Source organism: Eurosta solidaginis, chromosome 3 (genome assembly GCF_040869045.1).
Source record: "Eurosta solidaginis isolate ZX-2024a chromosome 3, ASM4086904v1, whole genome shotgun sequence".
Taxonomy (NCBI): Eukaryota; Metazoa; Arthropoda; class Insecta; order Diptera; family Tephritidae; genus Eurosta; species Eurosta solidaginis.
In genome coordinates this window covers 53,878,933-53,904,748 of record NC_090321.1, presented here as the reverse complement: position 1 = coordinate 53,904,748, position 25,816 = coordinate 53,878,933, and the positions used below count along the sequence as shown (strand labels likewise).

The window sequence follows — 25,816 nt, the reverse complement described above, 5'->3', positions numbered from 1 at the left end:
TGAGTACTAGATTTAAATTATGAGCAGCAAAGTGAACATATATATATATATATATATATATATATATATATATATACCATTGTACCCTTGTCCTTGACGCTTTTAAGAGGACTACTTTTGTCATTTAATTTGCTTCGTCATTGCGAAGGCAGTTTGAGCCTTAACTTCATGAAATCCTAAAAATGTTTCTTTAATGAAAAGCGATTTTGCGATCCCATTGTCATATTTTTATATCATGCAATAACGATAAAGTTCACACAGTTGATCATTTTTTTGAAACATCTTGAGTTTTATCGGATATGATAAAGTAAAGTTGCGGCATTTATTTCATTTATAGTTAAGTGCATTTTTTTATTTTTAGCACCAAGCCAGATATTAACTCATTTTGTATTCTTGGACTTAAGTACTTCCCTGGCCCTTTGGTTTACTTGTAAAATCAGCACCCATTTTCTTTGTAACTCAACAATACTGAGAAAGCTTCCTTTGAAGCTCGGATCACTACTATCTGCGTTTTCTCTGTGGCCACGAAAGGCGAAATGACACGTTGAAAGTGTCAGAGTAACATTAAGGAGCCTAGACAAAATTTGACGCCAAAAAGGTTTTTCTTTTTTGATCATAGACTCTTGCTCTTCATTGAGCGTTCGAGTGTGTAGCCGCCACTGTTGATATGTAAGACAGGAATCCAGACGAATTCTTGATGTCTCGTGTCATTGTGTGGCATTTGCAACATGTTTACAGTCGTCATCGCCCTCAGTCCAAACATTTTGTATTTTCTTAGATGTCCGATCTTCGAATAACCAACATTGTTCACAATACGTTTTCTGAAGTATTAAAAATAGGATAGCCATATACGTTCAAGTTTCACGCCAGACTTGGAAACAATATAGTAATGTTTTTCTAGATCTCGTTTTTTTTTTCTTTCTTTTAAGAAAGGGCCCTTAGGTTTACAATATCCGTTTTCAATCAAGAACCTTTTCACTTGATCAGGTAGCTCTTTAAAAATACCCTTATCAGTAGCATATGGCGAAGATACAATATTGTTCATGCTAAAATATAATTGTCTTTGATTTTTGCTAGTACGTTATTGTGGTTATTCTGGATCTGGATAGTCCCTGAAGTTGGGTGTTGCATCTGCTAATTCCGGTATAATTTTAGTAAGGTCCAATTCTTCACTTTAAGTCATAATTTTTCAAGTACTGACTAATTTTAGGTAGCTTTTTATTTTTTTCTTCAGTCTCCCTCTTTCTCTTTCGTTTTTCGCTTCCGTTTAAATATTTTCTGGAACTAGACATTTTAATAATAATCGAACAAAGAACACGCAGTCAGTCAATGGATGCATTTTGCAGTTATCGGTAATTTGACGATCATATGTAGGTACGTAAAATCACTCTTCACGGTTAACGTGTACAATTCTATAAATGAATCAACATCTTTTTATACTCAGTTGAGCAGAGCTCACAGAGTATATTAAGTTTGATTGGATAACGGTTGGTTGTACAGTAGGGCGGGTCGATTTAAAAATCGCTCATTGCTCTGTGAAAATTGTATTCTAGGGATCAAAATAAGAAACTTTACCGAAGGAACCATACCTTTGGGTCGAACTTTTGGGTAGCGCTGTGTCTTGTGGTGGCTTAAAAAAAACAACACAAGCAATTTTACGATCTGCAATTGTGTCACAGTGATACCTTCATTTTTTAAAACGGTTGAATAAAAAACCCTCACAACTATGTTTACGACATGCAAATGCATCACAGTGATGCCTTGGTTTTAAAAGGGGGTTGTAAAAACGCTAATTTCTAATAATTTTTTTTAATTTCTTTTCTATTACTGAGTTAAATTCATTTTTTCATTTACATATGTTCTGACTAAATAAATTTCTAAAGAGAAAAATATACTCCAAAAAGAAAAAACATAGGCATTTCAAAGTGGGATTTTTCAAAATTTGCCCCTACGACCCAAAGGGGGGGACATCAGAATTCGTTTTAGAGGTATGGTTCCTTCGGCAAAGTTTCTTATTTTGATCCCTAGCTTATGATTTTCACAGAGCAATGGGCGATTTTTTTGCCTCCCCACAAATCGACCCGGCCTATTGTACAGGTATAAAGGAATCGAGATAGATATAGACTTCCATATATCAAAATTATCAGGATCGAAAAAAAATTTGATTGAGCTATGTCCGTCCGTCCGTCCGTCCGTTAACACGATAACTGGAGTACATTTTAAGGTATCTTGATAAAATTTGGTATGTAGGTTCCTGAGCACTCATCTCAGATCGCTATTTAAAATGAATGATATCGGACTATAACCACGCCCACTTTTTCGATATCGAAAATTTCGAAAAACCGAAAAAGTGCAATAATTCATAACCAAAGACAGACAAAGCGATGAAACTTCGTAGGTGAGTTGAATTTATGACGCAGAATAGAAAATTAGTAAAATTTTGGACAATGGGCGTGGCACCGCCCACTTTTAAAAGAAGGTAATTTAAAAATTTTCCAAGCTGTGATTTGGCAGTCGTTGAAGATATCATGATGAAATTTGGCAGGAACGTTACTCCTATTACTATATGTACGCTTAATAAAAATTAGCAAAATCGGAGAAGGACCACGCCCACTTAAAATAAAAATTAGTTTAAGTAAAATTTTAACAAAAAATTTAATATCTTTACAGTATATAAGCAAATTATGTCAACATTCAACTCCAGTAATGATATGGTGCAACAAAATACAAAAATAAAAGAAAATTTCAAAATGGGCGTGGCTCCGCCCTTTTTCATATAATTTGTCTAGGATACTTTTAATGCCATAAAACGAACAAAAATTTACCAATCCTTTTGAAATTTGGTAGGGGCATAGATTTTTTAACGTTAACTTTTTTTTGTGAAAATGGGCGAAATCGGTTGAAGCCACGCCCAGTTTTTATACACAGTCGTCAGTCTGTCCTTCCGCATGGCCGTTAACACGATAACTTGAGCAAAAATCGACATATCTTCACTGAACTTAGTTCACGTACTTATCTGAGCTCACTTTATCTTGGTATAAAAAATGAATGAAATCCGACTATGACCACGCCCACTTTTTCGATATCGAAAATTACGAAAAATGAATAAAATGCCATAATTCTATACCAAATACGGAAGAAGGGATGAAACATGGTAATTGGATTGGATTATTGACGCGAAATATAACTTTAGAAAAAACTTTATAAAATGGTTGTGACACCTACCATATTAAGTAGAAGAAAATGAAAAAGTTCTGCAGGGCGAAATAAAAAAACCTTGAAATCTTGGCAGGTATTACATATACAAATAAATTAGCGGTATCCAACAGATGATGTTCTGGGTCACCCTGGTCCACATTTTGGTCGATATCTGGAAAACGCCTTCACATATACAACTACCACCACTCCCTTTTAAAAGCCTCATTAACACCTTTCATTTGATACCCATATTGTACAAACGTATTCTAGAGTCACCCCTGGTCCACCTTTATGGCGATATCTCGAAAAGGCCACCACCTATACAACTACCACCACTCCGTTTTAAAACCCCCATTAATACCTTTATTTTGATACCCATATCGTACAAACAAATTCTAGGGTCACCCCTGGTCCACCTTTATGGCGATATCTCGAAACGGCGTCCACCTATGGAACTAAGGATCACTCCCTTTTAAAATACTCATTAACACCTTTCTTTTGATACCCATATTGTACAAACAAATTCTAGAGTCAACCCTGATCCACCTTTATGGCGATATCCCTAAATGGCGTCCACCTGTAGAACTATGGCCCACTCCCTCATAAAATACTCTTTGATGGCTTTCATTTTCCCTTATGTTGTCACCATAGCTATCAACTGAGTATGTAATGTTCGTTTACACCCGAACTTAACGTTCCTTACTTGTTTTTTTTAGTTTGGTTGAAATATTTAATGTTTAGCTTGAAATTGTATTGTAGTCTTCAGTTGTCTCACTTCGGTTTTTAAGCAAAACTTATAAAAATATACTTTTCAAAAAAATAAAATATTCAGATACAATTAATAAAATATTTTTGAACTCTCGGCCTCTTGGCCCGAGGCCCACTTGGGTCGGCGGCCCGTGTCTTTTTGACAAACCTTCATTCCTATTGTTACGCCACTAGCAAATCTGTTTGTTTAACTAATTAAAAACCAAGGGAAAAATAAAATAAGCATGACGCAAATTGGGAGATAAGCTCGGCATAAAATCTCTTCGGAGTTTACCGCGCCTTATTTATTTTTTTTTTTATAATGTACTGAGTGAAAATAAACAAGATTATTTATTGTATAAGTTTAACTTTAATTAAGATGTATTGGTGTTATTTAAATTTCCTGAAATTTTGACGAAAATGTGTTTGCTTATTTTTTATTCACACCACTCAATTGGGTATAAATAGCGCTCACAAGATTAATCTCGATATATTTTATACTTAAAAAGTGGTGCGAAAGGTCTTCAACTTAAATGAATTCTCTCATTTATTTGACGATCCTTTTTGTCGGTCTAAGCTGCCATTTCACCTTTACGGATGCGCAGTTTCGTATAATAAATTGCGCAAATATTGGAATATAGAAGAGCCCACATTCAGTTTCAATAATATTTGATAATGACGTCTATGGTTGCGCTGGTACCTTAGTCAACATGAAATCGGTGGTTACTGCTGCGCATTGCGTAGTAGGGCAAGAAGCGCGAAGACCCGTCGTACTAGCTGGTGTAAGCGATACACGTGAAATAAACTCAGGAGAATGGCCACAGCGCTTTGTGGAGCGTATAATTTCCGATTGTAATTATAATTCAGAAACAAGCTTGCTGGATATAGCTGTGGTTAAAGTGGGTAGGAACTTTGACCGGAATAATGCCGTAAAACCAATACTTCTTTGCAATGTTGAATTACCACCGGACACAAAAATGCAAGCTAGTGAATGGCGTTCGAGAGTTACAGGTGATAGGACTCATTTTCCTATTCTCCAAACTACTGTAGTGCCCATAAATCCAAAAGCACTCTGCCATATTCTCTATTCGAGTATAGCGAACCCGAAAATTTTACGAAACCCAAAAATGTGTGCTGGATGTAGTGAAAGTGATGTGTGTTGGGAAGTAGTTGTGACAGCCTCATTGTTCGATTTGGTCATTTGGAGAAGAAGATGAGGAAACTTAGCACTTGCAGCCATCGAATCCCATCCACTAAATTGCATCATTGTGCCCGGTTGTAATCCAGCATTGCAAAGAAGTATTGGTTTTACGGCATTATTCCGGTCAAAGTTCCTATCCACTTTAATCACAGCTATGTATATCCATCATGCCTGTTTATGCATTAAAATTAAGATCGGAAAATATACGCTCCACATTGCGTTGTTGGCCTGTTCCTATATTTATTTCACATACGTATATCGGTTACACCAGCTAGTACGGCGAGTTTCAGCGCTTCTTGCCCTACTACGCAATGCGCAGCAGTAGCCACCGATTTCATGTTGACTAAGGTACCAGCGCAACCATAGACGTTATTAACAGATATTGCAACTGAATGCGGGCTCTGCTCTATTCCTATATTTGCGTCATTTATAACACGAAACTGCGTATCCGTAAATTTGAAATGGCAGTTTAGACCGACAAAAAGGATAGTCAAATGAATTAGAGAATTCATTTTAGTTGAGGATCTTTCGCACCACTTTTTAAATATAAAATCCATCGAGATTCATTTTGTGAGCGCTATTTATACCCAATTGAGTGGTATGAAAAAAAAATAAGCGAACACTTTTCAGTCAAAATTCAGTTACACCAGAATTGGCAAATGCAACACCCAACACCAGTGACTATCCAGATCCACAACAACCACAATAGTGTACTAGCAAAGATCAAAGATAATTATATTTTAGTATGAACAATATTGTATCTTCGCCATATGTTACTGATAAGGGTATTTTTAAAGAGCTATCTGATCAAGTGAAAAGGTTCGTGATTGAAAACGGATATTGTAAACCTAAGGGCCCTTTCTTAAAAGATAGTGACAAGAGGTCTAGAAAAACATTACTATATTGTTTCCAAGTCTACCGTGAAACTTGAACGTATATGGCTATCCTATTTTTAATACTTCAGAAAACGTATTGTGGGTATTCGCAAATCAGGCATCTAAGAAAATACAAAATGTGTGGACTGAGGGCGATGACGACTGGAAACATATTGCAAATGCCATACAATGACCCGAGACATCAAAAATTCATCTGGATTCCTATCTTATGTATCAACAGTGGCGGCTACACACTTGACTGATCAATGAAGAGCAAGAGTCTATGATCAAAAAAAAAAACCTTTTTGGCGCCAAATTTGGCAAGGCTCCTTAATGTTATTCTGACACTGTCAACGTGTCATCTAGCCTTTCGTGGCCACAGAGGAAAACGCAGATAGTAGTGATCCGAGCTTCAAAGGAAGCTTTTTGAGTATTGTTGAGTTATAAGGATTTTACAAGATTTGTTAAGTATACCAAAGGGCCAGAGAAGTCCAAGAATAAAAAATAAGTTAATATCTGTCCTGGTGGAAAAGTAAAAAAAAACACTCATAAATGAAATAAATGCCGCACCATTTTACTCTATTATTTTATGATCTAAAAAGATGGAAATGGAATCCCAAAGGCACTTGTCATTAAAGAAACATTTTTAGGATTTGATGAAAGTATGGATCAAACTGTCTTAGCAATGTCCAAGCAAATTATTAAAACCATAAATGACAAAAATATTCCTCTTAATAAGTGTCAAGGACAAGGAAATGATGGTATATATATATATTGTCACGATAACTAACTTTATTGAATATCGAACAAGAACTAACTCAAACAAAACAAAAGAGTACAATGCTGGTGTGTAATACAATATGAGAGAGTCTGTGCGTGTATAAATGAGAAATAAGAGAAACTAAAGAGAGTAAGACTATGAATGTATATAAGTATATGATTTATTTAAGGGTGATAGCTCGGCCTTCCCTGCTGCCTAACTCGTCCCGAGTTTGGAATTAGTTGGTATCATCTTTCATGCCATATTTGCATCATTGCGCCTACTATTCATCACAAATTGAACTTCGTCATCATGAACCGCTGCCAATACTTTATTTCCGATAATGTCACGAAGAGGAAAGTCGTACACAAGGTCTAATGCAGCGACCTTTGTGGTGGCATTCTTCTTTGTGTTGAGTGTCCGCTGCAATGAGCGTAAGTGGGCAACCCAATCTTTCGGATTACTAGTTGATGGCTTCAAATATGCCAAGATCGCCTGGTTAACTCGGTCGGCCAACACATTTGATCGCGGTGTACGCATTGCTACTTTAATGTGTTGAATACTATTTGTTTCACAAAACGTAGTAAAAGCTGTCGACGTAAAGGCCGTACCATCATCTGTCACCATTTTCTGAGGTAAGCCGAAAAATAACGTGAGTTCATTCAGTGCGACAACCATCGGCTTTGTTTCCGTCGATCTCGTTGGGACAACAACCACATACCTGGTGAGAGCATCAACGATGACCAACGCGTCTTCGTGTTCGTGTTTGCTCTTCACAAATGGTCCCAGGTGATCCTAGTGCAGGACTTGGAACAGTAATTTCGGAATGCCCATTCCATACAGCTCGCATTGTTTTCGAGTCGTGTGATGGTGGTAGCAACACTCGATGCAGGATTAAATGTAGCCTTTCACAAAATTTCGTAAACGGGGAAACCAAAAGTTGTTTACCAACTTATTTATTGTCCCATCTACCCCTGGATGACCACAATCGTCGTGGCATAGTTTCATCAGGCGCCACCTCATACCTTTTGGCACTACCAGCTGAATTTCGTTAGTGCCATTTAACTTGTACAGCCGATGATTTGTCAATTTATACTCTGATTTTATTTTCACCTTATGTTTGGATTGCTCTGCTCCCCTCAAAATATATATAATCGTTTTAAGCTTTTCATCTTGTGCTGCATGACTGACACCCAATCCTCAACTGAAAACGTTTGTATATCATCCCCGCCCTCTCTTGCTGCCTCTGGTGGGGCGCGACACATAGCGTCGACATGCGCCATTGATGTCCCAGCGCGATACACAATGTCACAATCGTATTCGAGGAGCTTGAGTAGCCAGCGCGCAACTCGCTGTAAAATACGTTTAGTTGCTTTGGGGCTCGATATCGCCTGACAGTCGGTTACGATGGTGAAATACTTACCTAACAAAAATATTCGCAATCGTTGGCAGGCGTCGACAACTGCCAATACTTCCAGCTCATCTGCATGATCATTTCGCCAGCAGCCCCTGCTATAATAAGCTACTGGTCTCATGCCTCCATCGTCATCACGCTGCATTAGAATAGCAGCGAGTCCTACACTTGAAGCATCTGTATGCAATTCATGCTATTTTCCAACATCACAAATGGTAAGTATCGACGAGCTAGCAATAAGTCTATTCAATTTTGGAAACGCATCATCGCATAGGGGACTCCATTTAAAATCGATATTTGTCTTTGTTAATTCAGTAAGCCGCTTGGCAATGATTGCAAACCCGCTGACAAACTTGCCTGGAGGTAGGTGGGCGCACCAGGGTCGATCTCCGTGGGTATATGGCGTGTGGAATAATGAAATAAACAAATAGACGAGAATTTCTCGTTATAATAAGACTGTTTTATTGGGCGGACGTAAATTAACTTGGTGACAATATTACCTGACTGTATGTAGAAACACGGCAGAGATCGTTGGCGGCAGATGCGTATGGTACGGCGGTTGAAATCCAAGAGGCCGGTTGTATAGCAAGCTACAACCGTTGACCTGCAAAATCCTCCGTTTTGGAGGGGAAAGGCACCCACACATCAACCCCGACATGCATATGCATGAGTGCTGACAAAAAAACACACATACACGTACATGTACATGCATGCACATGCATGTGGCGGTGATGGTGTGTGTGGTTACAAATTAATTCGAGTATCGAATATCGATTCGCAGGGTTGCATTGGGAGGATCGCAGACAGATGCGGAAAAAGTTAGGCATCTTGCCTAAACATGCCGGCCCCCTTGCGATACGCAACATCGTTTTCCGCCAATGACCTCCGCTGAAACGAGAGGCCGAAGTCTCCATTCCAGATTTGCGGTTTTTTTGTTGGTTGGACGAAGAGGCAGAGGTCTCCGTTCCAGACTCGAAAGTTTTGAGGTTTCTCTGGGCTGGACGAAGAGGCCGAGGTCTCCGTTCCAGCGTATAACGTGTCGTGTCGCTCTCAGGTCGACTGTGGCATTTTATGGATGTTCCAGGGCGAGTGGCCGTGAGGTTGGTTGGGTGATTCGCGTTTTCGCTGCAGCGCATGTATTTCGTAAGTTGTGTATTATATTATTACCCTGCAAAACACTTGGTCACAAAACTTACCCACGCCCATGCAAATGTGACTACGAATATAACCTATCACCGTAAAATGACTAGTCAAATGACGTGGAATGACGAGAGCGTTTTTGCAAGGTGCTGTGATTAGTGCTGTGATTTCGAGCAGCTTATGCATTTCAACAAAACCAGCAAGATTGCGGTATGTGGGAGGTTGGAACGGACGTGATTCCAAGCCACCCGCGCAAAATTACTTGTTTTCGTGATACGCGTGTTGTTTTATTAACAAGCGTACGTTAAAATAGATGAATAAACCGAGTTTAAAACGAAGCGTAGAGGCTGACGAAGGTATGGATTTAATTTTGTGCGACAGCTCATGACGAATAGCGAAAATCGTAACTAAACTCGGAAAGTGTACCAACTGCCGGTGCTTGCATGCAGATTGGCGATGCGTTCTCCACGACGCGTTCTATCTGCACGTACCATTCTGAGATTGCATGCAACCCTGTCGTGTATTTCTTGGTTAGCTGACAGCTGGTATGGTGAAATTGTAGTGTGCGAGTATATATATATATATACATATATATATTTGCTTGCCCTTGAAAAAAAACTAGGTCACTGGGGCAGTAGCACACTAGGCCGGTAGAAACAGTTGACTTTTTCCCATTTCGGGATTTTGTCGTGTCGGGATTCTTTTATTTCGGGACCCGGATTGTTTTTGTACCGAGCCCTTATAATGACCTTTTGTGACATTGGCTGTTGAAAAACAACAAGTCCTGCCCCCCAGCCAGAAAACAGTACCCAAAAAACGGAAAGGGTAAAAAACAACAAAAAAATTTCTTTGTAAAAAAAAATTGTTAAATTTTTTGTGCAAGGAGAGGTTTGTTTTTGTTTTGTTTTCCTTTTTTTTTTTTGAATTCCTTTGTTGTGTATGACTGCTTGGTACTGCAGTAGATGCCCGTATTGGTAAAAATACAAAAAACGCGTCAGTCCCGATTGCGATGTTTTGTGGTTTTCGGTACTGATTTTGTCTCTTTAATGTTCGGTATCCGCCCTTAGTCTGACAGCACTAATGAGGCTGCCGTTGGTATGTTGCGGGTTGCCATCCAGTTGTTTTCCCGTAACAGGAAATTTCCAGGATACATTAATGTAGGATTGTGGTTTTTGTATTCATGAATTGTATTATTATTTATGGAATAAAATTTAATGCTCACAAATAATACTCGATATTCTTATTTGGATCGTGGTATTCCTGGGTAAAGGGAAAGTAAGTGTCTGAACCCTGACAGAGGCGTTGTGAAATGGACCATTTGGTGGTCGCGTTAGGTAACATGGCAACTCTGCCGTTCTCGTTGCATTGTGTGTAGTGATTGCTGTGGTGGAATAGCAAACCGGTACGTGACGTGAAAAAAAATATGACATTTCCATTGAAAAACGCACGCGGTAAGTATGTCGTAGGTTAGATTTTCCTTTCAGTTTCATTTATGTAAATTTTTATTTCTTTTATTTCATTGACAACTTTTGATTTCTTTTCTTATTTTTTCAGGTGGATGGTAATGAATTACATAGAATTTGTTAACCAAGTATGCCAACATTCCATTTTGGGTACGTTTACGTTGGATTTTCTGTATTGGTTTTGGGCTATCTGGGTAGCCATGCTTGTATGTGCTATATTCAGGATCATTGATGCTCGAAATGTGCAGCACCTGAACCATTACCATGGTATAAGGGTGGTCTTCTCGCCAAATTTAATGACCTTCAGGCAAGCGCCAGTGATATTGATATAGCCAAACGTATTAAAGCATCCGGTGTCATATGAATTGCCACCTGCACATACATATTTAGTCCAAGAACCAGATATAGAACAAAAGATCAAAGATGTTGTTGATAGCTACGATACGAGGGGAGTTAATGTTATATTAGATATAACACCAAACTATGTACCACGCTATTCAACACTCTTAAATGAAGCCTTGGTAGGTAAATTAAACATTCCGCTTTGATTTGGAAAGAAGATGCAAAAACACCAAACAATTGGCGTTCACTTGAATAGGGATTTTGAAAAAACATACATAGCACGTTCCAAGAGGGAGTGAAGTTAAAATATTTGTACAGAATATCACAGCTGATGCATTCCTATCGGTGGCTGATGATATTCTACATCCAGATGTTTATCGCACAAAAAAATGGTGAATGGGGCATCGATATGCCAACTTATGGGCAATTTGTACACGCTTTGCGTACAAATTTAAGCGGGCAAAAATTACAAAATTAATTTACAAATACAATGAATGCTGTTGGAACTGAAACATGGCTACATTGGAACTTTGGTGCTGCGACCCAACAGTTGTTGCGTTATTTGTATCATTATTGCCTGGTGTTCCGATAGTTTCTGATGGAAATTCTTCACTCTTCAAGGATATGCGTGTGGATGTATTTGATGGAATAAAGCAGCTGCGTTTGTCACCTTATATGCATGGAGGATATCATTTATATGATTCGGACCAATTATTTGCTTATTCCAGAATCAAGTCTGTAAAATCCCGGTTACTTCGTTGCTTACAACCCATTCAGCGTGATTGTGAAAGATGATTTCACTCATCCATCTTTACCCGATAAAATGTCGGTGTATGCTTTAAGTGACAGCTACAACAACTCAGATATTGTAGTGAAATCAAAGGTGGATACCAAATCGTTGGGAGTTACACCTGGTGCTACAGTTATATTAACTTAAGTGGCTGTAAATTCAGAGTAAATGGGTTGGCAACACCTTTAAGCTTACCAAATCGAGAAAAGATAAGCAGCCTGTCGTCGCCATTACATACTATGTATATACGTATATACTTCTGTCAACAGCACAATTCGTTGTATAAATTGGATTGATGTGTATTTATCATCACACGTATTTAACATACACACTCGAACGCTCAATGAAGAGCAAGAGTCTAGGATCAAAATTATAAAAAGAAAACCCTTTTTGGCGTTAAATTTGGCTAGGCTCCTTAATGTTACTCTGCAATTTTCAACGTGTCATTTAGCCTTTCGTGGCTACAGAGAAACCGCAGATTGTAGTGATCCGAGCTTCAAAGGAAGTTTTCTGAGTATTGTTGAGTTACAAGGAAAATGCGTGCTGGTTTTAAAAGAATTGTTAAGTAAACCAAAGGGTCAGGGACATACTAAATCCAAGAATACAAATTGAGTTAATATCTGTCTTGGTGCTAAAAATAAAAATTGCACTTAACTATAAATGAAATAAATTCCGCACCATTTTACTTTATCATATTCGATAAAACTCAAGATGTTTCAAAAAAATTATCAAATGTGTGAACCATACCGTTATTGTATGATATAAAAATATGGCAATGGGATCGCAAAATCGCGTTTCATTAAAGAAAAATTTTTAGGATTTCATGAAGTTAAGACTCAAACTGCCTTAGCAATGACGAAGCAAATTAAATGACAAAAATATTCCTCCATATGTTCACTGTGCTGCTCATAATTTAAATCTTGTACTCAATAATGCAGTGAGAGTGGTTATTGATATGTAAAATTTTTTTCGAAACAATTCAACAAATTTATAATTTTTTTGGGCGTATTATCAAAAGATGGAATACTTTATCAAGTTTTGTATCTTATAAAGAAATTGAGTCTTCAACTTCAAAAACATTAAAAACATTAAAACCTAATAGATGTGCAGGACGTTATGATGCTGTTTTTTGCTTTAAAAGTTCGGTTTGTTAAATTGCAAAACGCGCTAACAAATACATTCTGTTAAATTGCAAATCAAATGAAGGAAATAAAGCTGTTTCATTCAAAAAGAAGATTGAAAACTACAATTTTGTTATGTTATTGGTTTTTCATTGCAAAATCTTACTTACAATCGATGCAGCCTCTAAAGCACTTCAGTCTGAAGCCACCGATCTTTCAAATGCCTTAAAACGTTTGAAGAAGAATTGAAAAGATATCGACATGAATTTGAAAATTAAAAAATGGAAGCAAATAGTGTAGCAGAAAAATGGTCCATCACCCCTTAGTTTTCCAAAATTCGATAGAGGAAGGTAAAACGCCATTCTGATGAGTTTTGCGAAGATTAGTGACTCCAAGATCCGGATAGTGAACATATTTTATTGAGTATTGGGTAGCAGTTTAAACCAGCCGAAATCGCGTTTCTTTCCAATAAATTAAATTATTTCAAATTTAGTGTTTTCCAGCTTTCCAGCGTTTTAAATGGCATCGAAATAGAAAAATTGTCCTATATTAGAGACCTTGTTGATTTATTTATAATAAAGAATCATTTTATGTTTCTCCTGAAGTATACAATGCGTTAATGTTCCTTCTTACAATTCCCGTAACGTAACAGCTAGTGCTAAACGATCATTTTCTAAACTAAAATTGATAAAAACCCAATAAAGAAACCCTATGAGTTATGTAACTTGGCTATTCTCTCTATTGAAAATTTTATGGCCCGATCTTTAAACTTTGGCAATGTTATAGACACTTTTAATAAATATATTATTAAATTAAATTGTTATTTACATATATTTCATTGTAAATGCATGCAGGTTCACTTACGATGTTGTTTTATCACTGAGAAGCCAGCGAATAAATGATTAATGCATTGAGATATTATGTTCTATGGATGAACGTGAAGTCTCCAATACGCATTGGGCTAGCATCGAGTACAGACCATTCATAATTGTCTGAGAGAGGAGGCCTATGGCTATTTGTGGGACAAATACAACGTGTAATTGAGAACGCTGAAAATTTCGAAGTTTATTAAAATTAAATTGAGTAAAACGTGACGGTCCCAGATGTCATAGTTACGGCACTGAGATTTGCTCTATTAATATAATAAACTCAAGGTTTTTACGCATATTTGTTACTTACTTACTTAATTGGCACTTAGCCGTCTAAACGGTTATGGCCGTCCAACAAAGCGCGCCAGTCGCTCCGCCAACTGGCGCCAATTGGTCACACCAAGGGAGTTTAAATCGTTTTCCACCTGGTCCTTCCCACGAAGTGGGGCCGCCCTCTACCTCTGCTTCCATAGGCGGGTTCCGATAGAAACACTTTCTTGGCTGGAGAATCATCCTTCATTCGCATAACATGGCCTAGCCAGCGCAGCCGCTGCGCTTTAATTCGTTTGAATGTGTTGATGTCTGCGTATAGCTGGTACAGCTCATCATTAAATCTTCTTCGGTACTCGCCATCGACAACGCGTATAGGTCCATAAATCTTTCGAAGAACTTTTCTCTCGAAAACTCCCAAAGCCGCTTCATCTGCAGTTGTCATGGTTCATGCTTCTGCCCCATTTAGCAGGACGGGTACGATAAGTGACTAGTAGAGTTTGATTTTCGTTCGCCGAGAGATGACTCTACTTTTCAATTCCCTCCCTAGTCCAAGTCGCATTTGCTGGCAAGATTGATTCTTCGCTGGATTTCAGTGCTGATGTTGTTGCTAGTGTTGGTGCTGGTTCCCAAATAAACGACGTCTTTTACTATTTCGAAATTATGGCTGCCAACAGTAGCGCGATTGCCAAGGCGCGTATGCGCTGGCTCTTTGCTCTATGACAGCAGGTACTTCGTTTTGTCCTCATTCACCATCAAACTCACGCATATTTTGGCGACATAAAAAGAACGTGGCTTTGACAAAATATTTTGCTATACTTTTTCAATAGAAAATTTCCCTGTACTTGTTTCTTTATATATGTGTTTGCACAGCTGAATTGTGTTTCAAATTGTTATGTGTAGAATAACCGTATTTTTAATGAATAAATACAGAAAAGTATATGTATTTTGTTCTATTGTATACTACCAGAAAACCATAGTTGGTAATAGTGCACAAATTTCTGAGCAACAACACTGTTCGAACTTGCGTGGCCCAGTAAATCGCAAAACATTCACAGTTAAGTGTTAATGAAGCGTTAATTTGCTGTGGAATGTAACGTCTGTTCATCTTTCATACATATGTTCGTATAACTAGCCCTATACCCGGGGCCGGTCCCCATGAAGAAAATACAACATACAATTTTTGCGACCGAGTACCGAGACCAACCAGAAAACAATCATTAAATGGTCCCAAAAAATGGCGAAATATCGCGGAGATAAGCACACAGTGATAAACATGGCTAACCAATCCATGAGTAAGGTATCTTTACTCGAAAGGGAGCAGAGTTGACGCTGCGTATCACTTCCGCGACCCTACCACTGTCGTTAATAACTGTATTCGCTGGAAGCAGGAAAATCCAGTTATGACCTGACATACTGCATCACCTCCTTTCCCTGGGTCGGGACAATAAAGTTTTTCCCTTGGAGTGCAACCCAGGGGAATTCGGCCCTTTGCTTCTCTCAGTAAACCTCAATCATTGAAAACTGATCTTGAAGGGCAGACGAAAAGGGTGGCCACATCTCATAATTGTGACAATCGGAAAAAAATGCTGCTGAAATGGAGAAACTCGTGCCTATCGTCAGCTGAAAACAATCGATAATTGCACGAGTGGGCCAGTGCTCATCTTGTCTTGTCAGATGTTTGAAGCTGCCTTAGGCTACGTTAAGAAAGGATGCCTGAAAAGATGCTTTCGAAGAATGGATGGCCACATTCAAAATTGTGGCGGCAATTGACAGAACATGTTGATAAATCGGCTTAGTATGTTGGTTGACAGCAGTTGGCGCACTGCTTTTGCGAAGATATTGTTGAGGCATGTGCGCATTGCAAACAGGTCTATGACAACAAAAGGCTGACCACAGCCCTTAATTGTGGTTGAAATTTGAGTGGAATTTGGATAGAAAATTGCATTGATAATTGGGTTAAAAATTGGAAGCGAAGATAAATCGTAATGAAGATGTATCTTGTATCTTATCGCTTTGTCAAAGGGTTGAGAATTTGAGCAAGATGCATCGAGATAATAAAGCAAGAAGGTGCATAGCATTGGGCAAAGGAAGTACAGTTTTAAGCAAAAGGCAGTTTTTCGTCAACAACGTATCACACATTGTTGCAACGCCTGGGCAGAAGAGGTTGATCACATTCCTAAGTTGTGATAGACAAATACATATTTTATACTGATTAATACTTTAATCAGATATTGAGATAAAACAAAATCAATACAAGGGGGATACTGAGACAAGCTCGGAACTCGCGGTGCATTTGCCGAGCAACCGGATGCCATTTAGCTAGAAAGAAGACGGCGGGGTATATATAGGTCCCCGATTTCACCAAGGATGGTTGACTTGAGCGCCCAAATTCAGCCCATTGGTACCAACTTTTTGGGCCGGTGATCAACGGATATAGATCCTTGTTTAACCCTCCGATGAGTGACAGTTCTGAACTTCATTTCCCTACGGACCTTTTTTTGTAAATCATGTTTTTATCATATAAAAATTTTTTTTTTTTAATTTTTTTTTTGTTTTTATTGTTTATAACGAAATTCTACATACAACAATAATTTTTTCAATTTAAAAAAGTTTTTTTTTTTGCTCGAATTTTCTTAAGACTATTATAAGAATTTTAAAAATTATTGTGGTTGAGCGTGTACTTCTTGTCCCCCGCCCTGTGCGCAAGTGTTGCAGCGATGTAAAAGTGTGCTATGTTCTCCGCAAACAGCGCTGCCGCAGCCGAAGCAGTATGCCCGCGTTTTCCGCTGCCACCCGTACTCAGAACGGCAAAGGCGACATGACGGTCTACTTGACCTAGCCGCAAACGACGGTGAATTGCCTTCCATCGGTCTTGGTAATACCTGAAATGAAAAGAAAAATAAAAAATAAATAAATATATATTCTATTCTTGAATTTGAAGATGTTTTTCTTACCCTGACATCGAATGCATTGCGTATCCTTGGATATGAGGTTATATGGTTGTTCAGGACACGTTCTTCGATATTTGGTGTGGCCAATTGATTCGTTAGCAGTAACAAGAACGACCGCCGTCCGTCACTCCTACATTTCGTTGTAAATCGTAAAAGCAGCCAATGCAGCAACGTTCAGCATATTATAAAACATTACCAACGGCCATCGTTGTGTTGCATTTTGCAGCTGTAAGTGCCTAGCATTTGATCTATGGTATCAACGCCGCATTTGTTGGCATTGTAATCTAATATGGCATAGGGCTTCTGATTCTCGGTTTGCTCGTCAACGCGGCAGGTGTAGTGCATTGTGGAGATCACGTTCACCACTTTATTTTTTTCGGCACGTATGAGAATAACGTTTTATCCCCTTCGTTGAACCTAAATAATGTACTATTGATGGTGCGCTTCGGGTACTTCTTGAACTCCTGTGGAATGAATGTTTTTTTGTAGCGCACTGTACCAACATATGTGGTCTTCCTTCTCATCAAAATACGCGCCAAATCAAGAGTGGTAAAGAAATTATCCGCGTATATAGTACGGCCAGCATCTAAATATTTTTCCACAAGATCCTGCACTACGTTCTGCCCTTGGTTTATCTCCCGTTGTTGGTTTGGCAGTTTTCCAGAATATATCATTCCCTTCACAGGATAATAACTCTGTGAGTCGCATAACCACCATACTTGCAAACCATACTTAGCTGGCTTTGACGGAATATATTGTGTAAAGCGGGTGCGGCCTCTGTAAGGGAACAACTGCTCATCAACTGTCAGTGCTTCATGAGGAGTGTCAGCTGCTGCCAAGTTATTTTGCAACATTTGCCAAATATCGTCAATAGCCGCAGTTTTGCTGTTGATGACTCGCTGTTGTCGTATTTCCATTGTCGAATCGAATAAATTGCTTTATACACATGAAGCGATCATACCACAATGCAGCTTTGTATATTGGGCAACGCGTCGCGCCCCATAAATTCCATAGCTGGTACAAGGCGTCAAACTCTTTCACTGCCACTGGCTTCCACTCCTTTTTCTTCGTGGGATTCCATGCAACTGTAACCTCCCTTCCTTTACGATTCGTTTCACGTACGACTAAGTGTATTATTTTCTGTGTCATGATTGAACGCGTTATTGTATAGGGGTCATGTATATTTCCTGTTGGTCCTGGTTTCTTTCTTGTGAAGTCGACCACGTTATGATTACGAGCGCGTTATGTTGGTGGTGCTTTTTTACTCCACTGGGTACCATCTTTACCAATATAGTAACTTTCATTCGTTTCCTGTCCGTCATTTTCTTCCTCTTCATCATCTTCGTCATCAGTATCTTCATTTAGCTCGACGTATCCTTCAGTTTCGGCATCTGACTCTTCAGCAGGTTGGTATGTGCGATCTTCATCATCCTCAACTTCATAATTATCAATTGCAGCAATATCAATTTCTTCATCCATAAAATCAGCAAATCTACTATCAACTACACGCCTTTCATCCGCAGTCATTTGCTGGTAACGTCTACTACGGCGTACAACCATTTCAGCAACGTCCAAATTACTTGCATCTACCATATTTATATTTTTGATTCTATCACACACGATTTTACTCTTCGCTGTCTAAACTTTGACGGATTTGGTTTACGAATCTACAACTTCTTTTATACTCTTTCGTACGTCTACCTGAACTCAAAGACATTAGGGATGATGATAAAAACAAAAAATTCTAAGAACTGGTTTATTGCTAGTAGTATAAAATTAGAATATTGTGCCTTTCCTTGAAAGCAATAAAGTTCGTGTCTTCGAATTTTTCTTAGAATTTTTTGTTTTTATCATCATCCCTAATGTCTTTGAGTTTAGGTATTTGTGTTCAGAACAAGTAAATTATGTGTTGAAACAATAAAAAAATTATAATGATGTCCAAAAACATGCATTTATTAGTGAAATTCAGTACAAGGTCCATAAGGACCTATTCACACGTCCGCGTACTATTCTCACTAAAACCTCAATAACTCCTAAAGTAATGATCCAATCGGCTTCATTTTTTTTCAAAAGATTCGCAACAAAATACTCTTGGAATACAGAGTAACTTTGGGGGGGGGGGGGGGGGGGGGGAGGTTGTAGTGGCCGAAGTAGGAGTAATTTCAGTTTGAAAAGGCAAAAAGGTCCCTAGGGACCTTCTCACTCATCGGAGGGTTAAGTATACCGTGGTGTTGGGTCATCCGTGAAAGGAACCCTCGTAACTTTTACACTAGCTATCCCGATTCTTTCGAGGGGTTGCTTACTTTTAGATGCTGTGCAATGCAAGGTGATTGCCTTATTTGCTAATTAGCTGTCAATATAAAAGCGCTTATTTTCTTCTAGTGTTTCTACTGCTTAAAAAACGCTATAGAGAGCTAGAAGCTTGTAGGCTTTTATTCCGGATCCGGCTGTTTATTTCCGGATCAGCACAGCATACCGCATACCCTACTCCTGTGGGAAGGAGTATGGCATCTCTGTTAGTTAGCAACTAACGAGGCAAACAGGTAGCAGCGTGGAGAGACGAACAAGAAGCGAGAGACTTGATTTGTTTTTTAACACGCTTATAATAGCTTCACTTGTATGATTGTAACTTTCTAGGCTAGGGGCTAAGAGCACGGTTGCCACACCATGTTTGCATTTGGAACCCAGATTCACCAAAAGAATCCTCAAATATCAAAGAAATTGACAAATTTTTGTATTTTTTAATTTTTATACAAACAATTCGGCAATTCACAAATGCGTCGAGTTCGTTGTAAAATCTTAAATTTCTGTTTGGAAACCATAGAATTTCCTACAAAATTTTTTGATAAAACGAATATAAGACTTTGTCAATTGCCTAAATATGTATGTATATGATAAAAATAACAAACGGTTGCACAAACGAAAATAAAGTGGATTTTTGGGTACAATGTCACACATACTTTCGTCTTAACAAAAACCCTTATATAAATATAGGTTTTAACGAAAAACCTTAGAGAAAAACAAATGTGACAAGCCAACTAGTTCAATTCTTAAACGAAAAAATTCCAATAGCTCAGTGTATCGATTTTTTGTTTAATGATGAGCAAATTTTATCTTAATTCCTCCGTTTACCAAAACACCCTTACGCCTCAATTTTACCATCTATGGCTTAGATTCAGTAAGAGCGAGTTTCGAAATGTACACATTGTTTCCATATAATTTATTTTAGAGAAAAATATACATTTAAAAACTCACATTTATTGAATCTAGCCACAATCCTTAAATTAACCATTGAAAAATCTTAAAAATTTCAGCTGTGTATTCAGGGCCGCGGATACGGGGGGACAGCCAGGGCCCGGAAGGTTTTTGGGGGCCCGGCAAGGCAAAGCAGTATTGACAGTACTCTAACTAGGATTTCATAGATACATACATATTTTGTTGCTACGAAAATTTTTTTTATTGAAAATCACTATACTAAAATCATAAGCATCCAATCAAATACTCTGGGGCATAGTCATAGTTGAAATAAAATGTTATTTTAAGTTAGATAAACGTTTTTGACACAATTTTATAAGCGCTATCTGTCAAAAGTGCTTCAACTAACTTAAAATCACATTTTATTTCGATTATAACTATGCCCCTATCGGTTTGGTCGTATTGCTTTTTCATTTTTGTAAAAGCCAGCGACATCTGTTAATACAGGCTGATAATAAACTAAAGCTTTAATTTGAAAAAATTAGTACACTTGACTTGTTCTGCGAAACGCAAATTTGTGCAAACATATGAGTATGCCGTGGATAAGCTTACATAGGTCATTGATGAGTTGAAGAAGTTCAGGGATCAATGGTCGATCATACTTCAAGAATGTAAGGTTCTGGCAGGGAGTATAGGAATTGTGAATACCTTCGCAGATAAAGGAAGGAAGATAAGAAAGCGCCAGTTCGATGAATTACCTGGCGAGTCACCTGACTGTCATTCCGAAACTCAATTCAAACAGCAAGTTTTTTACGTTCTTTTGGACTGCTTGATTGGTAACATGACAAGACGTTTCGAAGCCGTGAATGACATTGCGATTAAATTTAGTTTGTTGTAGAAGTATCAGGATCTGACGGAAGAAGAGCTCAGAGAAGAGACAGCGGCATTCTGCACGATTTATAGCATCGATATTTCTACGGATCTGATAGATGAAATCATTCATCTCAAAGCCATCCACTTAGCAAATTTGGGATGTGATTCGCTGCCACCATTTCAACTTCTGAACAAATTTCATGACTTGAAGATGGAATTATTATTTCCTAACATCTGCCTATCATTAAGAATATTTTGCACACTTCCAGCAAGTGTGGCTGAAGGGGAGCGTTCTTTTATGCTATTGTCTCGCGTGAAAAATTTTTTACGTTGTACTATGAGCCAAAATCACTTGACAAGCCTTGGAACATTGGCGTTGGAGTCCAGCCTTGCTCGCAGTATTAGTTTTGAATCGGTAATAATATACGCAGATCAAAAAGCACGGAAGGTTTTCCATGGCTGATTCAAGCTCTTAAAATATACATATTTAGAAAAAGTTAATGTAAGCAATCAAACAATGAAATCTAACATTTCATTTAAGTGCTCCAGTAAATCTTATTTTATCATAATATATAAAAAATACGTGTCACAATATTTTCGGGCGCGATGGACTCCTAAACTACTGAACCGATTTTGAATTTATTTTGCACCCCGTTTTTTGAGACTCGGAGTGGGACTGGGACTGGGACTGGGACTGGAATAAAATACATACCACCCTCTGGGACAGGCAATAAGGGATGCAAAAGAATGAGAAGAAATTGAGCGAAGGGAAAAGAGAGTAGGAGAAGGAGATTGAGAGGATTGAGTATATTTTTTTGGGGGCCGTAAACGCGAACTTTCCCAGGGACCCGGCTCGGCTCTCTGCGGCCCTGTGTGCAGTAATAGAATTTCGATCACATTTTACCAGGTACGAGAAAGTAGTTAACAATATTATTTTTAAAGTTTCTGAGGCTCTGCTCTCCACAGGGAATAATTTGACACAAAGCATTTATATCAGTTCTACGTTGAGGATTTGTAAAGTTATCGCTTTTTTCTGCCTTACTCCCAAACAAATTTTTTTCGTCAATATACTCAGTATTCTTAATTATGTACATACACTAAAATTGTGTAGACTATACATTAAGGGACCAGGGGAGGGGATTGGGTTGATGGGAGGAGGGGGTGACTCATCCTTTCCAAAACACCACCCCCACCCATAGGATGCTTATAATTCCATCACAATTTTATATTAAAGTTACCAAAAAATGTAAGAAAACGCAGTGAATTGAGCAAATATAGTGCTACCAGACTTCAATTTATGTATAAATAAAAAAACGACTCAATCTATTTTAATCGCGCCATTTTTATTCCAGATTTTCCATTTTTGTTTTTATGAAGTAAACTTAATTTATTTTAAAAAATCGCGATTTTTAATCACAAATTTTCTATTTTTTTTTTATCAAATAAACGTTATTTACTAAAAAAAATAATAATAAATAAAAATCTTCGCAGGCGAAAATGTGGAATAAAAGATCTCGCAATTTTTTATTCCAAGTTTTAAATTTTATATAAAACTAGAAGACCCGGCAGACGTTGTTCTGCCCTAAATTTGGCCTATCTGCATACATTTTAATAAGCTTTTTCGTCAGACTCTGTCCCCCCCCCCCCCCCCCCCTCTTCAATTTTTCCTAATCCTTTTATTCACTCCACCATCCGTCTATTTCGCTTCATCTATGTCCATCTTCGTCTCATTCTATCTCTTTCTCAATCTCCTTCTCTCTTTTCTCTTCTCTCAATTTCTTCTCATTCTTCTGCATCCCTTATTGCCAGTCCCAGATGGTGGTAGGTATTTAATTCCAGTCCCAGTCCTAGTCCCACTCCGAGTCTCAGTCCTAGTCCTAGTCCTAATCCCAGCCCCAGTCCGTCTCTGGATAATATATTACTCTGTACTAAAGCACTCATCAACAACTTTCATTTATTATTCATATTCTATGAACACATTCTAGGGGTACTCGGGTCCACGTTTCGGCCTATATCTCGAGATCCTGTACGTCGATCGCAACCAAACCTATGTAGTAACCACCGCGTGAGGTTTACGCAACTTTTGTGAAAGTTTGAACAAAATCGACGGACGATATAGATTTTTATTTTTCACATTTCACTATAATATTAAAACGAAATGCAGATTTTCGTTGCTTTTGAAATTCGGCTTAAAAATTGCACATAGAACAGCTGAAGACTCTCCTGAATAAAAAAAAATGTCATAGTACCTCTAAATCGCGGGCCCCCTCAGAAACACCGGGCCCGGGGCTAATCCCCTCCCACCACGTTCTCGGCGGGCCTGGTGATGTGCTATACTTGATATCATTCGCTATAATATTTTTTATTGATAAGCAAGTTGTTTACTTAAACACCAACCAATTACACGAAAGTATATCCGCACCACCTGAAAATGTAAGTGCCGGCGCGTTTACGTAACATTTTGTTATTACGTATAAACAAATACAAAAATTTGCAATAAAATAATATTGCGACTATAAACTGAAATATAACCTATCCTATATTTCAGTTAGATTGAACTACATACAGGGTGCAAAACAAATTCAAAATCGGTTCAGTAGTTTAGGAGTCCATCGGGAACAAACATAGTGACACGTGATTTTTATACATTAAGATATATGTAAATAATTTAAGAAATTAAAAGGCGCCGCAGGCGAAAATTAAAATTTTTTTATAAAATATACGTAAATAATAAAAAAAATTAAAAAGCGCCGGAGGCGAAAAATTTTCTATTTTTTTCGAGTAATAAAAATACGGAGTTGAATGAAAAAGGTACGTTTTCCTCGTTGGTAGTGTTTAAAACATTTTTCATTCTTTGGTACATTTTAAAGCATCTGGTAGCACAAGGCAAGCAGTAAATTAGATATACTGGATGTATGCTTGTGGTCGCAGAAAGTAAACAAATAAGTTATTAAATTGTACAACAAAACGTAAATTTAAACAAAAGAAAATAATTGTTTGTGGTTTTATAAACATTATAGAGTGTACTTATGTATAAAGTTCTTGTGAGAGTGTTCGTATGTAAATAAATTTCTTTATTTCTTGATGAATATTCCTGTTTCGTGGTGAATGAAAAAGCTGCAAATTTCTTTATTTTAGGTGATTTCAATTTAGACCTTTTGCATGACTGCTATTCTCATTGTGAATCGAACTAAGTGTGATGACGGATAAGATCGTCAACTGCCTGACAGGCTGTTCAATATGGCGGCGCATAGGGCCGGCTATCTTCAGCGGGTGATAGAAAGAGATACAGAATGAGAGCTCGATAGTCAATTACAAATCCGGTGATCCAATCACTTAGGAATTTTGACTTCTATGCAGAAGATATCACACTTAGCTTGATTCACAATGGCTATTCTACTGATAGCTATTTGACATTAATGGCTGAAAATGGTTTGACATCGTATGTTAAAGAACCCACAAGATTGTTGTCAGCTACCTGCATAGACCATGTTTTTTGCCGCTCCAAAGCCATAGTTAAATTAATTGTACCAGTCTTAATAAAGATTGGCAAGTAACTGATCACACGATGACCGGTTTACTGATAAAAGGACCTGTTATGCTAAACCAAAAAATACGCTTCGAAAGTTGGTCGAATGTCTTAGCTCAAAATGACGTATTCGTTTGACGAGGCAAGTTTAATTCAGCAGTTGGCAATACTAGAAAATAATGGGGCGTTGTCAACAATTTTCTAAATCGAAGCGGTATTGAGGACAATGATCCAGTTGTATTACGTGCTGGAAATCAATAGATTTCAGATACAGTAGAGTTAGCAAATAAATTTAGCCAACACTTTACAACGGTTGATAATTCAATATCAAGAAGTTGTGATTGCCAATTTGCGGAAAGTTTACCATCTGTTGGTTTCTTATACCACCGCAGTTTTAATTTATTTCCTCGTCTGATTACTGTAGAATCAAGGTAAGGTAGTTTACCTTCTTCTTCTAATTCTATTGTTAATTTTATGTGTCTGTTAGACGAATTCAGCGCATTTAGTGTATTATGTATCTCATCTTCGCGTATAATTGCAAAAATGTCATCGACGTATATACGTATTAATCTGGGCTTCTGAGCTAGTTCCTCCATCGTCTTGTTAATTAGTTCCTCTATTATAATATCTGCAATAACTGGTGAAGCAGGGGATCCCATCGGCATTCCTTTCAATTGGACGTATACCGTGTCCTTAAATTTAAAATATCTACTTTCTTCTATGCAATATCGTAATATGTCCATAAATATTTGTTTCGGCATGCTGGTAGGCGTCCATTTTCTTTGTATGATGTCAAGTGCTAAATTTGTCGGGATACTGGGAAACAGTGAGACTACGTCAAAAGAAATGAGTTTTTCGTCTTCATATATAAAAGTGTTATTTATCTTCTCTTTGAATTCCAATGTGTTTCTTATATTGTAGTTGGATTTGGCAGTTAAGTTTTTTAATATATTAATAATATATTTACACAGTCCGTAGGATCGTGCACCAATCGCTGAACATATAGGTCTGAGTGGAGTTCCTGCTTTGTGCGTTTTTGGGAGACCATAAATTCTTGGGCGCCGTATTTGTGATC

The 25,816-nt window shown here is 37.9% G+C and overlaps 2 protein-coding genes and 2 pseudogenes across 3 annotated transcripts in view; 2 read left to right on the top strand and 2 right to left on the bottom strand.

Moving 5' to 3' along the window:
* The window catches only part of LOC137243728 (transient-receptor-potential-like protein), a 292,030-nt gene that overhangs the window by 6,114 nt on the left and 260,100 nt on the right, over positions 1–25,816 (bottom strand). The gene's annotated exons all lie outside the window — the stretch shown is intronic.
* Positions 1–25,816, bottom strand: part of LOC137243727 (transient-receptor-potential-like protein) — a 172,916-nt gene that overhangs the window by 135,116 nt on the left and 11,984 nt on the right. The window lies entirely within an intron of this gene.
* Positions 8,315–11,701, top strand: LOC137247260 (amino acid transporter heavy chain SLC3A2-like; annotated as a pseudogene).
* LOC137243730 (uncharacterized) lies at positions 11,450–12,077 on the top strand (annotated as a pseudogene).